A 17,038-nucleotide genomic window follows, 5' to 3' on the forward strand; every position below is an offset into this window, starting at 1 on the left:
TTATCCATGTTCCCCAATTCGGTAGGCAAAAATATGTTTTTGTCACCATAGATACTTAGTCACATTTTATATGGGCTACAGCCCAGACAGGTGAAAACTCAAAAAGGTTAATTTATCATATGCTCTCTACCTTTGCCATCATGGGCATTCCTCAATAGATAAAGACCAACAACAGCCCCACCTTCATTAGTGCCCAATTTAAAACCTTCTGTGCATGCTGTGAAATTGCCCATCATACAGGAATCCCCCACAACCCTCAGGGCAAAGGAATAATAGAAAGAACACACCAGACCCTGAAAGCCCAACTCCTGAGACAACAAACCACCACTTATCCCCCTAATGTACAATTAATGATGGCCCTGGCTACCCTAAACATATTTAACATCTACAAAACCTCCAGATACCCTCCTATTTCCCTCCATTGGCACACACCAAAGCTAGCTCCCCCTATCCTGGTACAATGGCAAGATCCTTTAGATGGAATTTGGAAGGGACCAGATCCCCTCCTTACAACCCGGAGGGGTTTTGCTTGTGTCTTTCCACAGGACCAATCCAAGCCTATCTGGGTCCCTGCCAGAAATGTCCGCAACACCACCCCACCAACCAAGAAGATGGCCCGCCTCTCACTGACAGACCAAAAACCAAGGAAGACGAGGAGAAGGCAGGGGAGACACCATGCCCAGAGGAGCAACAGGATCTCCTGGAAGGACATTCATGACCTAATGACAGCTGCCCAGGCCATGTGCCCTCCACAAGCCCCCCTCTCCTCCATTCTTTTGGTAGTTTTTGTCATGGTTCACGCTAACTCTGCTACCACCCAACCTCTCCCTAGCCTTCCCAACACCTACCATTGGAGATTCTATGTTACTGAAACCTACAACGGACACAACAAGGTTATAGGAACCCAGGACTGCCCACCTGAAGGATGTCGAACCAAAAATTGAGATCCCCCTACACCCTGAATCGATCTCCACTACCCCCAGCCGTTTTCTCTGCTTCCCTTACCGAAACACAGGTGAACGTCTCCAGGAGGTCTCTACATATGGAGGTTGCAGATATTGGAGCTGCAGGATGGAATCCACCAGCAGTGGTGGCACCATGCTCACCAACCTTAAAACTCACTTTCAGCTTTCCATCAGTGATCCCTGGAACGAACATTGGCTAACTGGAGTCATGGGTAAATTTTACCCCAATGGCTATGCCAGATACCTGGTGCCTGACCTATATGTCTCCTGTGAACTTGTCCCTGCCCCCAAATCTGCCTTTACCCATGCTAATATTCTCCAACAGGAAAACCAGTCTCAGGAGGAACTACAAGCTACCCTCTCCTGGCTACAGTACATTCAATATACAGCGGACCTCCTTCCCTTAATAACCCACCCCAATTCTTCCCAATGCTTTTTCTGTGCCTCTCTCTCCCAGCCATTATTAATAGCTGTTCCCATTAACTTTTCCCTTTAAGACCTCCATAGACCCCTCCCTGCGAGGAAAGCACAGGATATCCCTCTCTTTGACCTACTCCCACCTCTTTGCCATGTAGGGCCCTCCTCAAAACCCCATCTCACATGTGCCCATGACATCGCCATCACCAAATCAATATGTGTTAGCCCTCCTGCCCTCCTCTGGTGCAAAGGCACTACAGGTGCCTGTATCAACCCTCATTTTCAGGGCTCCTGCACCCCCGTGATTGTTGTCCCCCAGGTTTATCTCTATGAACCAGAAGAACTCACCTTGCAGATGGAAGGAAGCCGAAAGAAGAGAGAAATCTTCATCCCTCTGCTCATTGGACTAGGCATTGCTGTTTTGATTGGTGCTACTGGAACAGCTGGAGCAGCCCTTGTCCAAACACAGCATCTGGCTGGCGACTTTCAGAACAAGCTTGACCAGGCAATGGCCTCTACTATGGACAGCCTTGAATCCCTTCAATGCCAGATAACCTCTTTAGCAGCAGTGGCTCTCCAAAATCGGAGGGCCCTGGACTTGTTGACTGCTGAACATGGGGGAACTTGTGTTTTACTGGGGGAAGAGTGTTGCTTCTATGTCAATGAATCTGGGCTGGTAGAACAAGATATACAAATGCTCAAAGAGCTCCAGGGGAACCTCCGGGCATGCTATGCTCCCAACACCCCTACCCCTTGGTACTCTAACCCCTTGATGGCTTGGATTCTTCCCCTCCTTGGCCCCATACTAGCCATTGGAGCTTTACTTCTCCTGGCACCTTGCCTCATTCAATTTTTAAAGCAACAAATGAGTAACATTGCAAAAGTGACTACCAATCAAGTCTTGGTTTAGTATCAAACTGTTCCCAACATAGGAGACACTTTTTCTGATGACACTTCTCCTTTATAAAAGAAAAAGGGGGAGTTGTGGGGCAGTGGGCTATGAGAAAAGGCCAGAAAGCTTGGTAGAAAGCTCTGAAGCCCCGGAAACCTTGGTCTGAAGAAGGCCAGTAGGACGGGAGGCCACTTCGAACTTTCCCAATGCCATCTGGCTCTCTTAGTTTCCGCTTCCCACAGCCCCTCCCACAGAGAGGTCCATGGCCTTTGATCATGTAGGAATAGCACCTTCATGCAAATAAGGCATTCCCAAGATCTCAAAGCAAGCCAATAGGGGTTACCTGCTCTCCCCCCCAAAACTGTATATATTGCCCAAAGCTCAGAAGTAAAGTGGATGTGAAATCTTTCCTGCTGTTGGAGACTTTTATCACCTCCCCTTCGCCAGCTAGCCCGCGCATTTCAAAGAGCTGTAACACTTTTTCCTCTCTGCCTGCTGAGGCACTCTAGGGCTGCCCACGGGGAGAGGAAGCAAAAGGAGCTGTAACACTAGCCCGCTTGTGGAGGCTGGAGCAGAAGTGGACCTTCCAGTCTGCTCCCTGCCCAGCCATCCGAGTCTGCTGTAACCGTTGTTCGAGAGGCTATGTCGGCCCTGCCCTGCGGGATTGAACAGTGCGCTGCACTCCAGCTCGTGACCTTGTGACCCCGCCTGCACACCCTGGGTGCCCTGCGTGAGCTTTGACCCACATCCTTGGCTTGCCAGCGGTCTGTGCTGCTGTATCCCACTGGGAAGTGCTGCCCACGCGCCCTGCATCCTGTCAGATTACCACAGATTAAAGCTAGCTGGGTATCAATAATAACAGAAACAACAGAAAGTTTAAAACTTATGAAAATTAAACAATTCTCTTTGGAATGAAAAATTGTTCAAGAAATTAAAGAAAAGAAATTAAGACTATATAACAATTGAGGTAAAATCAATGCACTATGTACCAGAACTTATGAGACACAAGGAAAGCATTTCTCAGAGGCAAGTAGATATCATTAAATGCTTATAAAAACAAGTAAATGAACACAACTAGAGTAAAATTCAGGACTAAAATCAATAAAATAGAAACAAAGGGGACAATACAAAGAATCAATGAAACAAAGAGTTCATTATTTATGAAAATCAATAAGATCAACATATCCTTATCCATAATGAGTAAACAGCAGAGAAAGAATATATAAATTAACAAAATTAAAAATGAAAGGGGAAACAACATAAGACACTGAGGAATCTAGAGAATCATAACGACACTACTTTAAAACTAGTATTCTAACAAATTGGAACATCTAACTGAAATGGATAATTTTCTCAATAGATACCATTAATCAAAGTCAAATCAAGATTATATGAGAATTTTAAACAGACCTATAACACCTACAGAAATAGAAAAAATAAATCTAACAGATATTCAAAAAGGAATTACAAACAATACTCCTCAAATTATTATACAAAATATAAGCAAAAGAAATGTTATCAAATTCATTTTACAAGGTCTCAGTTACTGAAACAACATAAAGATTCAACAAATAAAGAGAATTACAGATCATTTGTCTGGATGAGCATAGATGTAAAAATACACAATAAGTATCTGCAAATTGAATCCAAGAAAACATCAAAAAGATCACTGACCATGAACAAATAGGCTTCATCCCAGAGATTCAGGGATGATTGAAAAAATGAAAATAAGTAAATGAAACCCACTATATAAACAAACTGAAAAAAAACCACATTATCATCTCATAAGCTGCAGAAAAGAACTTTGGCAAAATTTAATACCTCTTCATAATAAAAGTTATAGAGAGAATAGACATATAAGGCATACTTGAGCATACTAGAGGTAGGTTATATCAACTTAAATGGAGAAAAACATAAATGTGGAAAGATATCAAATGAGTATTATAAACATCAACCAAAGCACAAAGGAACCTTTGTGTACAATCTCTCCTACCTGTACAATATGCTAGGGCTATAGTGGCATAAAGATTTTGGGAGTAATCAACCAATGTCTGGTTTAACTTAAAGCCCACTACATGAGATGGAACCAATACCTGATACTGCTTGAGTGACGAACAATCAGAGACTAGATAGCCCAGAGACATAGGGTACAACAAATACTATTGGTCTAAAAAACTATAGCAATACAATGACTCCTAATGATAGTCTGCTGTACTCATAGATCAGTGCCTTGTTCAGGCATCATCAGAGAAGCTTCCTTATGCAGTAGATGGGAACAAATTTCAATAGCTACAGACAGACATTATTCTGAGAGAGAAGCATTAGAGCACTCTAAAAAGCCATCTCTAAATGACACGTCCCTATCAAAATCTCTCCCATTAAAGCTGAGTGAACTGTGTGGAAGAAGAGGCAGAAAGATTGGTGGAGACAGAGGGGACAGAGGACACTGGAAAAATGAGGCCCTCTAAATCAATTGAGCAAAAGTCTTATGAACTCACAGAGGCCAAAACAGCATGCACAGGGCTTGCACAGACCTTCTGCATATATACTATAGCTTTCAGTTTAGTACTTTTATGCAACTCCTGAACGTATGAATTAATGTGTCACTGATTCCTCTTGGGACAATTTCCTTCTGTTCATTTGTCTTGTCGAACTTTGGTGTGTGTGTGTGTGTGTGTGTGTGTGTATGTGTGTGTATGTTTTGCTTTATTATACTGTATTTTATTTTGTTATGCTTTGCTATTATCTCTAAGAAACTTGTTCATTTCTAATGAGAGACAGAAATGGAGGGCCTCTGTATGAGAGAAAATGTAGGGAGGAACTGAGACAAGTAGAGGGAGGGGAAACTACATTTAGATAAAATTATATGAAAATAACCTATACTTAACAAAAATATTATAAGAATGATCCTGTTCTGCATTTGCATTCATTTTTCTCTCTAGTAAATCTCAGAAAGGATCAGTAACCATTCATTTTTTTATTCAAGATCGATATCACTAAATCCAAATCTGATTCATAGTACTAATTTAATGTACTATGAAACTTTGTAAATGCAACTGATTAAGTAAAACTTCCCTCTTTTAGCACTGGTAACAAGTGACCTACCACTGAGCTAACTCTCTATTTCTTAAACTGTCCTGTATAGTGATAAAACTGCACAGATGTATAAACTCTGTCACACAGAAGAAATTGATCTTCACATCAAAAATCATACTTGCAAAGTATATCCAGAGGCAGTTTTAGTTTGTCAGATGTTGTATAAAAGTCACATTTGATATTTTTCTTTTGATTAAGAGCCCCAATTTGTAAAAGGAAACCCACATATTAATTCTATGACACCACTTCCATGATTCGTAGAACATAATGGTTTTGTCTATTACTTTGTTCAACAATTTATATGAATTTAAAATCTTTTTGAGTCAAACATTTTGAGTTGTCTGGAGGTGCCCTTTATTTCCCCTTTAAAAAGGACCTAAAGGTTCTCTATGTTTGAATATAAATAAGACTTTTTCCATAAAACATGCCAACTTTATTATCACATGTATGTTATATAAGGTATATGGATTTTCGATTAATTGGCATGTGGCCATAAAGTATTTGATCTTTAGCTATTTATCTAGTAGTTTAGTCAAGGTTGTTGAAGACAATTGGCCTTTAATAAATTATATAAGAAACATTATATTTTATTTCATTCTATTAAATTCATGATTACTTAGTATTGTACCACAAGAAATCAGATTCTGTGGATTCATTAAATTTCAAGTTTACTTATTGATATACTATCATGAATTTACTTACTACCAGGAGTTCAACACTGAAGACTATTTTAGTATATATTGTTATGCTCTAATATTATACTGCAATAAGTTATAAACTATTGAAGTGGATCTGCCCTATGATTCTAAAGGGTAAGAAATCAAAGATTGGGGTGTTATCTTTAGTGAAGACCTTCTTTATCTATCCGGCTTGGCAGAAAGGCAAAAAGAAACCATATATGAAAAAGAAAACCCAGAAACAAAACCCACAGTACCCAGCCCTTTCATGATCATCATAATTCAGTCATGAGAGCAGAAAATTCATAACAAATGTACCCTTCTAAATTTGCCAACACACGGACTTTAGCAGAGGAATTAAAACCAAGCATGAGAATTAATAACAAACAAACTTTTAAGGATCTTAACTTTAAGGAAATGATGATGACCGAAATCATACATATATTTATATCATGGTAAAGCAAATAATACATAAAATAAGAAACTTCCATAGCAATTTGAAAAGTAAAATATTGCTTTAAACTGAGATGAACAAGGGTGTCTCCCCGAAGTAAAGGTGACATTTTAGGTAGTGATTTATGAATGGGAAGTATATACTAATAGTAAATGAGAACATTCCAAAGAGTTAGAAGAGCCTAGAAAATTGCCGATGATGTGAATAGTTTTGTTTGTCTGGAACAGAACCTATAAAGGGGAATACTTTTAAATATTTACATTTATTTATGAGTGGGGTACGGTAGCTGTAGCATGCAAGTGTATATCAGAGAAAGACTTGCAGGGGCCTGTAATCACTGAGTCATCTCCTCATCACTAAAGAATACTTGTATTTATTTTTCATTTTATTTATTCTTCTCTTATATAACATATCCCTATTGCAGCCTCCCCTCCCTCCTTGTTCCTGCCATTCCCTCACCTCCCCTCTTCCCCAGATTTATTCTTCCTTCATTTCCCTAGAGAAAAGAACAGACCACCTAGTGATATCTACTGAACAAGGCATAACAAGATTAAATAAATCTAGGCACAAACCCTTTTGTCAAGACTGGGCTAGGTAACCCAGTAGGAGGAAAATGGTTCCAAGAACTGGCAAAGAGTCAGAGATACACCCTCTCCCACTGTTAGGAGTCCCACAAACACCCCAAGCTAAACACTCATAGCATGTATACAAAGGACCTAGCTCAGACACATTCAGTATCCCTGATTACTACTTCAGTCTCTGTGAACCTCTATGACCCCTGCTCAGTTCATTCTGTAGGCCATGTTTTCATGGTATCCTTGGCCACTCTGGCTCCTACAATTTTCCTCCCCCTCTTGCACAGGGTTTCCCTAAGCTTTGTCTAATATTTGGGTGTGGGTATCTGTATCTGCTCCCATCAGCTACACAAAGAAGCCTCTCTGATGACAATTGGGCTAGGCACCAATATATGAGTATTGTAGAATATCATTAGGAATCACTTCATTGACGTTTTTGGCCATCCAGGCAGTGTTGAGAATGGGTTCTCTCTTATGGTACAGAGCTAAAGTTAAAACAGTTTATTAGCCACTCCCACATGCTCTGAGGCACCATGGCCCCAGCACATCTTACAAGAGGATAGGTGAGAAATAAAGGTTTTGTTCTAGGTTTGGTATCTTAGTCCCGCCACTAAGAACCTTGCCTGGTTACAGAAGATGGATGTTTCAGGTTCTGTATCCTACATTACAAGAAGACCTTACTATGGCTGCCCTCATAGATTCAGGGAAGCTTCCACTGCACAGAGTTTCCACACTGCTCCATAAATGCCTCCCTATTCCAGTCATCACTCACTGTACTCTCTCATTGCATCCCTACATTTATCCTTCCTGTTCTCATGCCCACTCACCTTCAGTGCACCTGCAGAGTCTATTATATTTTCTTTTCCCATGGATATCCATGTGTACCTGCTAGAGCCCAAAAAGAATACTTCTAAAGAAGAACATGTAAATTGAAGTCTCACAAAAATTAGAAGTATGGAATATAGAGTGAAATGAGTACCATTATTAGTTGTTAAACATCAAAGTGGCATAGATTATTAATTTGATAAGAAAATACTGACCAGATTGGAAATAAGATTAAGAATGAAATGGTATTATGAACGGATTAGGAATCAATGTAGGAACTGGTGCAGTGGCAGGAATCCAGAAAAAAAAGATATTTAAGAGACATTTCAGATATGTAGACAACATAATTTGAATATTGACTTTTTGTTAGGAATAATGTACAGAGAATGATGAATTATTATGACTGAATTTTCAAATGTGACTAGTAATACACTGGTCCCATTTACTTAAAACAATAAGAAATTCAAAAGACAGGAAAAAAGGCAGAGAGAAAATGATAGGGTCCATCATTACTGAACCTATTTTTTTTCCTTGTTCTATTTGAACAGTATTCTTACATTTAAGTGTGTTATCATTAAAAAACAAAAAGTGATTAAAAATATCATGAAGGAACTATTTTGGTCAGCATAACCACCTCCTAAGGAAAGAAAGGTTTGCTGTCAGCATGGTGGTAGTGTTAAAGTGAGTCCTGTGTCAGTCACTTTTCTCATTGCTGACCAAACACCCAACAGGAATTAACTTATGAGAGTTCACATTTGGGCTCACATCTTTAAGCTGCAGTTTATAATGATAGGAAAGCAAATAGGGCAGGAGTGCTGGGTCACTGGTTACATGGAAGCCTCAGTTGGAAAGCAGGTATAAACAATGTAGTTTACTAATCCTATTCTTATTCTAGACCCTAACTTTCATGAGATTAGTGCCACAAATATTCAGGGTGTATCTGTCCTCTTTGGTAACTTCTTCTGCAAACTAGCTTGTACAAACAGCCAGAAAGTATATTGCCATAGTGATTCTAAATCCAGGCAGGAGATATTAATAACTACATTAATAATCACAAACTCAACTCTGGACAATCAAATGCATCGCTTCAATTCAAAACTCAACACTCCCGAAGCCCTAATTTTATTTTCATATCAAAACATAAAAAGAAGTTAGTCTACCAATAAACATCCCCCTAAATAGTAAAAGTCATAACACCATTCAAAAATTCAAAATCCAAAGTCTCTACACAGTTTCAAAGAAATCATTTCATTTTCAGCACATATAAAATCAATAAGATAGTTGTCTATTGTCAATACACAATTGTGCATATTAAATATTATCATTCTAAAAGTGAGGAATGGACGCATACCAGGGAACGAGAATAGAAAATCAAGATTGAAACCCATCAAGGTAGACAATAAAACTGGCAGCAAGGATATGGAGAAAGAGGAACACTCCTCCATTGCTGGTGGGATTGCAAACTGATACAACCACTCTGGAAGTCATTTTGGAGTTTCTGCAGAAAATTGGGAATAGGTCTATCTGACGACCTATACCACTCTTGGGCATATACCCAAAAGATGTCTCACCATGCCATAGGAACTATATCACTCTTGGGTATATATCCAAAAGATACACCACTGTGCCACAGGAGCACGTGTCCCACTATGTTTATAGAGGCCTCATTTGTGATAGCCAGAAGCTGGAAACAACCCAAATGTCCCACAACAGAAGACTGGATATAGAAAATGTGGTTCATTTACACAATGGAATACTACTCAGCTATTAAGAATAAGGACATAGTGAGTTTTGCAAGTAAATGGATGGAACTACAAAATATCATCCTGAGTGAAATAACTCAGACCCAAAATGACATGCATGGTATGTACTCATTAATTAGTGGATGTTAGCCAAAAAGTACAGAATACCCAAGATATAGTCCACAGAACTCAAGAAGGTCAACAAGCCAAAGGGCCCAAATGACTGCCTCAATCCTACTTAGGAGGGAGAAGAAAGCAATTACGGGGTGTGGGGGTGAGGGGAAGAGGTGAGAAATGTGACAGGGAGGGGAAGGGGGGAATAAGATTAGGTATTGGGTGGGGAATAGAACTGTAGGCCTGAGGGAAAGAATCAAAACAGACAACCTCATGAGGTAGGAGGTAGAGGGACCCTCTAGTATGTACCGGAGACCTGGAAGGAGAGAGACTCTCATGACTCAAAGGAAGGGACCTTAGATGAAATGCTCTACAATGGGTAGAGGAAACATGTACAGTCCACCTTCAGTAGAAAAACAGGGGATCAAGTGAGAAAGGAGTTGCCATCCTACAGTCAAAACTTTGACCCATAATTGTTCCTGTCTGAAAGAACTGCAGGAACAAAAACAGAAGATTCTGAGGAAAAGGAGGTCCAATGATAGGCCTAAATTGAGATCCACCTCAAGAGGAGGCCCCAAGGCCTGACACTATTATTGAGGCTATGGAATGCTAACAAAAAGGGACCTAGCATGACTGCCCTCTAAGAGACCAAACAAGCAGCTGAAAGAGTCAGACGCAGATATTTACATCCAACCAATGGATAGAAGCTGGGGACCCCTGTGGTTGAATTAGAGAAAAGCTGAAAGAACCTGAGGAGGAGGACAGCTCTGTAGGAGGACCTGCAGCCTCAACTAACCTGGACCCCAGGGATCTCTCAGACACTGAGCCACCATCCAGGCAGCATACACCAGCTGATATGAGCCCCTCAACACATATACAGCAAAGGAATGTCGGGTCTGGATTCAGAGAACATGCACCTAACTCTCAAGAGTCTTGGGACCCCAGGGAGTGGGGAGATCTGGTGTGGGGTGGACATCCTCTTGTAGATGGGGGGAGGAGGTGTGGGATGTGGGAGGGGAATCGAGTCTGGAGTGTAAAAAAAGATTAACAGACATGTGAAAGCTCACGGATGTCTATAATTCCAGTTCTGTGCTATCTAACACAATATTTTGCCCTCGTGGAGCTCTGCATGAATTGGTACATAGACATAAATGCAGACATGACCCCTACATACATAACATAAAATAGAGAATAACTTATATTAGTTGAATGAGGACAAATTCTGTTGATGTGTCCTCAAGGTTCACTGATGATTTCTTTGTCATTTTCATTCTGGACAATACAATTCAGCAATGTTCTTTTTCCCTTAAAAAGTCACTTCTTGATAACTTTATGCACACACATATAAGACATACTATTTTATCATATCAGCTTCCTATTTCCCCTCATTTATTAATTTACTAATTAATTAATTTATTTATTTCTGTAAAGAGATACCATGACCAGTGCAGCCTATAAAGGAAATGGGTGATTATAGTTTCAGAAGTTAGAGGATGGGTGAGCTTAGTTGAAGGGACCATGGCAGGAGGCACACATTATATGACTTACATGCTTGCAAACCTTCAAAACATACCTGGCATAGGTTACATGTCCTCAAAGGGGTCAGAGGTAGGGCTTTGTGAGGTTTCAGCCACTGCTTAGCTGCCATTGGCTAGGGAGGACCTTGCTAACCAATAAAGGCTGAGGGTGTGGCCAACCATTGTTCTGACAGGTAGGTAAGCAGGGAGCTCAGAGTTCTGGGGCCAGTTGGTGGAAGAGCACATTATGGCACACACCTCTAAGAAAGTCCTTAAGCCTGGTGCTGCTGCTGGGAAATCCAGGCAGAAGAAAGGGAAAGGATCACAACAAGAAAGGAGGTCTCAACACACCAACAAGACCCAGAGTACCTCTCATCTCAGAAAGATTGCTAAGGTGAGAGGTCTCCACTAAGCTCATTGTCCCCCTTCTGAGGCCATCCGTTCCCCTAAGATTTTCTTAGACCTGCTATAAATTTCTCATTTACCTCTGTCCCTTTTCGAGAATCCCCAACCACATTCTTTCTCTAAAACCCGTGCCCTTGTGAATTTAGTATGTAACTAGTTCAGATCACAGAGAAGACGGAGAGAAGCCTTAGACCAGCATGTGGAGCAAAATCGGAAATATCCGTTAGAGTAAGAATTTATAAAGAACTTAGAAACGTGGCTCCGGCTGTGGCTTTCACTTTTCCTTCTCCAGCTCCAGCTACAATTCCAGCTCCAGCTCCTACATTCCTCATAAATAACCAAATGAATGAAAACACCACCTGCTTACAACCTTCAGAAGGTTCACGTTGCCCTGAAAACTCCCCCGTTCGTGATGAAGACATGGATGGCTCCTAGGCCCCAAGTGGCTCCAAAGACCTAGGAAACATCAGTCTAGGAGCTGGACCATGGTCAGGCTGCCAAGGGCACACTTTGCCACATAAAACTTGTATGATGGTGATAATAAAATCAATCAGATGAGAAAATGTGTATGTCACTCTCAGTCTCTGATGGTGTAGCGGGAGTTGGTGGCAGGGGAGGGGCGGAGGTGGAGGAAGGGAAGACCATGTAGATGATGAGAAGGAACATTGGTTTCTACGAGATTTGGAATGGGATGAGCAGTCCCCTGATAGGCAGACACAGGAAGGCGAGAACTGAGCTAGTACAAAAATCCCCTGAAGCTTTACTTCGAAGGCTAACAGGGAAAACCCAGGGTCTTCCTATATGTCACTGGCTAGGGCTGCAGCATGGTTTCAGGCTATTACAATGATAAGAAATGAGGTGTGGGTGGCAGTTCCAGCCTCAACTTAGGCAGCATATCGACTTTAGGACCCCTACCTCCTTGTGGTGCTTCTTACAGTTCTCATTATGACCTCAAGTACTAAGACCCTCAGAAGGGCCAAAGTCTTCACCCCATCAAAAGGAGCCATTGCATATAGTAGAGTAATTGTGACTGGAAACTGCAAGTGCCTCGCTGATTTAGCCTATCCCTTTAGAAATTGGAGGAGGAGTAGAAGAGTGAAGAGGGGTCTGTGGGGCGGTGAGCTATGAGAAAAAGCCGGGTACCTGGTCGAATGAGCTTTTGAACCCCAGATACCCACTGGGACTGAAGGTGTTCAGTTCTTCCTAGGCCTCTGGCTCTCTCAGCTTCAGCCCCCCACAGTCCCTCCCACAGAGAGGTCCATGTCCATCAGTCACTTAGGAGTAGCATCCTCACATGCAGATGAAGCATCCCCAAGCTCTCAGACCAAGCCAATAGGGTTTACCTGCTGCTGGACCTTAACCCACCCCAAACTGTATATACGGGCCCAACTCAGAAGTAAAAAGTGCCCGAGATTCATCCCGTTGTCTGAGAGCTTCTGTCAAGGTTCTTCCCCTCTTTGCTGGCCAGCTGGTGCCTCACTGGAGCACTTCAAAGAACTGTAACACTTTTCCCCTCTCTGCTGAGAGACGTGGTCTGCTGCAGAGGCAGTGGTGGACTTTCCCTGTCTACACTCCATCCCTCCCTGTTCGCACCCTGTCCTCAGCCAAGCCAGAGATCATCGTGGGACCCCATCTGGAGCCGGACCCACAGGGGTCTGCCAATTAGTGCTGGCCACGAAGCAGGTAGTAATGTCTACAGCATATTTTAAAACAACCATGCCTTTCCAGGTAGCTTTACTCTGTTTTTTTCTAACACTTCTTTAATCTCTTCATGGGGTATCCTGGAAACAATTTATGGGAGAATTATTTGTAAAAGAGTAAAGTGCAGCTGGAGAGATGACTCAGTTGATTCCTCACAAGCATGAGGGACCTGATTTTGATCCCTAGGACTCACATTAAATAATACTTTATCGGCTGGGCAAGGTGGCATATACTTTTAAACTCAAGTGGTAGAGAATATCAGATCACTATGAGGCTACATAGTGAGTCCTTGTATCAAAAACTAAAGTTTAAAAATCTGTGTGTGGTGTTGAAAATTATTCTTTTTTTTCTTTATTTTTTATTGGATATTTTATTTACATTTCTAATGTTATCCCCTTTCCCTGTCCCCACCCCCACCCCGAAACCCCCATCCCATCCCCCTCTGCCTGCTTCTATGAGGGTGCTCCTCTACCTGCCCACTCACTCCCATCTATCCACCCTCACATTCCCCTATACTGGGGAATCAAGCCTACACAAGACCAAGAGCTTCTTCTCCCATTGATGCCCAACAAAGCCATCCTTCTCTACATATGCAGCTGGAGCCATGGGTCCCTCCCTGTGTACTCTTTGGTTGGTTGTTAAGTCCCTGGGTACTCTGAGGGTCTAGTTGATTAATACTGTAATTCTTCCTATGGGTTGCAAACCCATTCAACTCCTTCAGTCCTTTCTCTAACTCCTCCATTGGGGATCCCATGATCAGTTCTATGGTTAGCTGTGAGCATCTGCCTCTGTATTTGTCAGGGTCTGGCAAAGCCTCTCAGGAGACATCTATATCAGGTACCTGTCAGCATGTCCTTCTTGACATCCACAATAGTGTCTGGGTTTGGAGACTGTATATGGGATGGGTCCCCAGGTGAGGCAGTCTTTGGATAGCCTTTCCTTCAGTTTCTGTCCCACACTTTGTTTCCATATTTGCTCCCATGAGTATTTTGTTCCCCCTTCTAAGAAGGACTGAAGCACCCACACTTTGGTCTTCCTTTTCCTTGAGTTTCATGTGGTTTGTGAATTGTATCTTGGGTATTCTTAGCTTTTTGTATAATATCCACTGAGGATGTGGAGAAGGGGTGATCATTGGCACTTGTTAGCCAGCTAGCCCACTCTACCTGGTAAGTCCCAGGTGAGAGGCCTTGGTGTTTTTATTGTTGTTGTTATTGTTTTTCCTTTGTTTGTGTGTTTTTTAAGGTAGACAGCACCTGAGAGTCTAAGACAAAGTTGTCCTCTGTCATATGCACACGTGCGTGCGCACGCACACACACACACACACACAAACACACACACACACAGAATGGTCTTTCATGCATCCATCCATCCTCGAAAGAACACATGCATATACACACATACACACAGAAATGCATTAAATGTGTACATTTTGTTACCTTTGGCTATGCTTACATCTATGTAGGCATCACTATGAGAATGAGTAACCTGACAGCTCACTACAATTTTCTTAGTTTGGAGTCCCCCTTTTGTGTTGCTCTTGTGAAGAAAACAAACTTTGGACACTTCATGCGGTTCTGAGTTTGTGAGGAAAAGGTTGATGTTGGGTAGCTTCACTTTTTGCCCTTTATGAAGGTTCTTTAATTGTTTTAATTTTATCTATTCTTTGAGAATTTAATACATACACAGTATATTTTAAACATATTTACCCCCATAGCTCCTAATTTTTGCTAGACATGCCTCTGGTTACCTCTCCACTTCCCAACCTCTTTTTTTTTTTTAAGTTCATATCCCTCAGAGATCAGAACTGCCAATATGTGCATAACCATCAATGCCTTTTAGTTGTAGATTAGGTTTCAGTTTCCCCTCTTCTCTGCATGATAGAATGCTAACTGGATTGATCTCCCACCTGTCTTGTATAGGCAACCACAACCGCTATGAGTAAATGAGTGCATAGGTCTTGTCCTATTCAGAAAACACTATTGTGTTCTGGTCCTCCGCAGTGTCTAGTTTGTAAAGTCTTTCTGCCACCTCTTAATCTTCCCCAAGTCTTAAGGGTAAGGGAGTGACACAGATGTTCTATTTGGGGCTGAGCACTCCACTATCACCTATTCTTTATATTTTTAGTAGCTGTGACTCTCAGTGTCGACTGCTGTCCGTTGCATGAAGGTTCTTTCCTGAGGGTTGAAAGCTGTACTACTTTATGAATATAAAGTTAAGGATTCTTAAATTTACTTTTGTTACCTTTATTTGTGTGAGTGTGTGTGTGTGTGTGTGTGTGTGTGTGTATGCATTCATGCACATTCGTCCATGACAGCCTTGGGAGTTGATACTTTCCTATCATGAGAGTCCCAGGAAATGAATTTAGGGTAGGCTTGACAGCAAGTGCCTTTATCCATGGACTCATCTCACTTGATTTATATATTTAGACGGGACTTTGAAACTTTGTTAATTTAGCACAATAAGAGTAGTAGGGCATGACTTTGGCGGTTTGGGACCGAGCCTAGAGCAGGTCGCAGGCAGCAGCTCCGTACCCAACCGCAGAAAACCAAGAAAAACAGGGACTCCCAGGAGCTTGAACTCACGCAGCATCCCAGGTAAGGAAAAAGCAGCACTCACCCAAAACAGGGAGCAACAGGGACCCACTGGGACCCAGGAATTCGCTCCTGGCCTGGAGCAGGCTCCATCCGGTCGGGGCCCGAGCACTCGCGGATCCCGGGAGGCAGCTCTGCACCCAATCTCGCAGACTCCAGAGGAAGCGGGGCTCGCAGGACCTCTGTGCCAAGTAGGGTCTTGGGCTAGGAGGTAGCAGTGCTTGCCCCCGAACAGGGAGTGGCTAGGACCCACTGGGACCCAGGAGTTCACTCCAGGGCCCGGAGCGTGGGTTCCTTCCGGTCTGTGCCAGAGCAGATCCCGGGAGTCAGCTCTGCACCCAATCTCACAGAACCTAGAGGGAGCGGGGCTCTCCGTGGCTCAAGCTAGCTCAAGCAGTTTCTTAGGCTAGGAGGTGGCAGTGCTCGCCCCCAATCAGGGAACAACTGGGACCCACTGGGACCCACTGGGACTCATTGGGATCCAGGAATCCGCTCCTGACCCGGAGCCCCGGCCCCTTCCGGTTTCGACCTGAGCACCGAGCACATCTTGGGCCTCATCTCTAACTCTAGCAGCAAAACCCATCCCAAACAGTTCTGACACAACCTAGATAATAGGAAAGACAGGCCCCAGTCAGAGACAGCTCTGATAGCACAAAGGTGATCCAGATGGCGAAAGGCAAGCGCAAGAACACAAGCACCAGCAACCCAAGGTACTTGCCATTATCAGAACTTAGTTCTCCCACATTAGAAAGTCCTGAACTCCCCATATCACCAGGAAAACAAGAACCAGATCTAAAATCATTTCTAATGATGATGCTAGAGGACTACAAGAAGGAAGTAAATAACACTATCAAAAAACTTGAGGAGAACACAGGAAAACAGGATGAAGTCCTTAAAGAAACACAAAAATCCTTTAAAGAATTACAAGAAAACACAAACAAACAGATGAAGGAATTGAACAAAACCATCCAGGACATAAAAATGGAAGTGGAAACAATAAAGAAATCACAAAGGGAGACTATCCTGGAGATAGAAAACCTAAAAAAGAAATCAGGAGTCATAGACAC

This window comes from Grammomys surdaster, unplaced genomic scaffold (genome assembly GCF_004785775.1).
Source record: "Grammomys surdaster isolate TR1022 unplaced genomic scaffold, NIH_TR_1.0 60, whole genome shotgun sequence".
NCBI lineage: Eukaryota > Metazoa > Chordata > Mammalia > Rodentia > Muridae > Grammomys > Grammomys surdaster.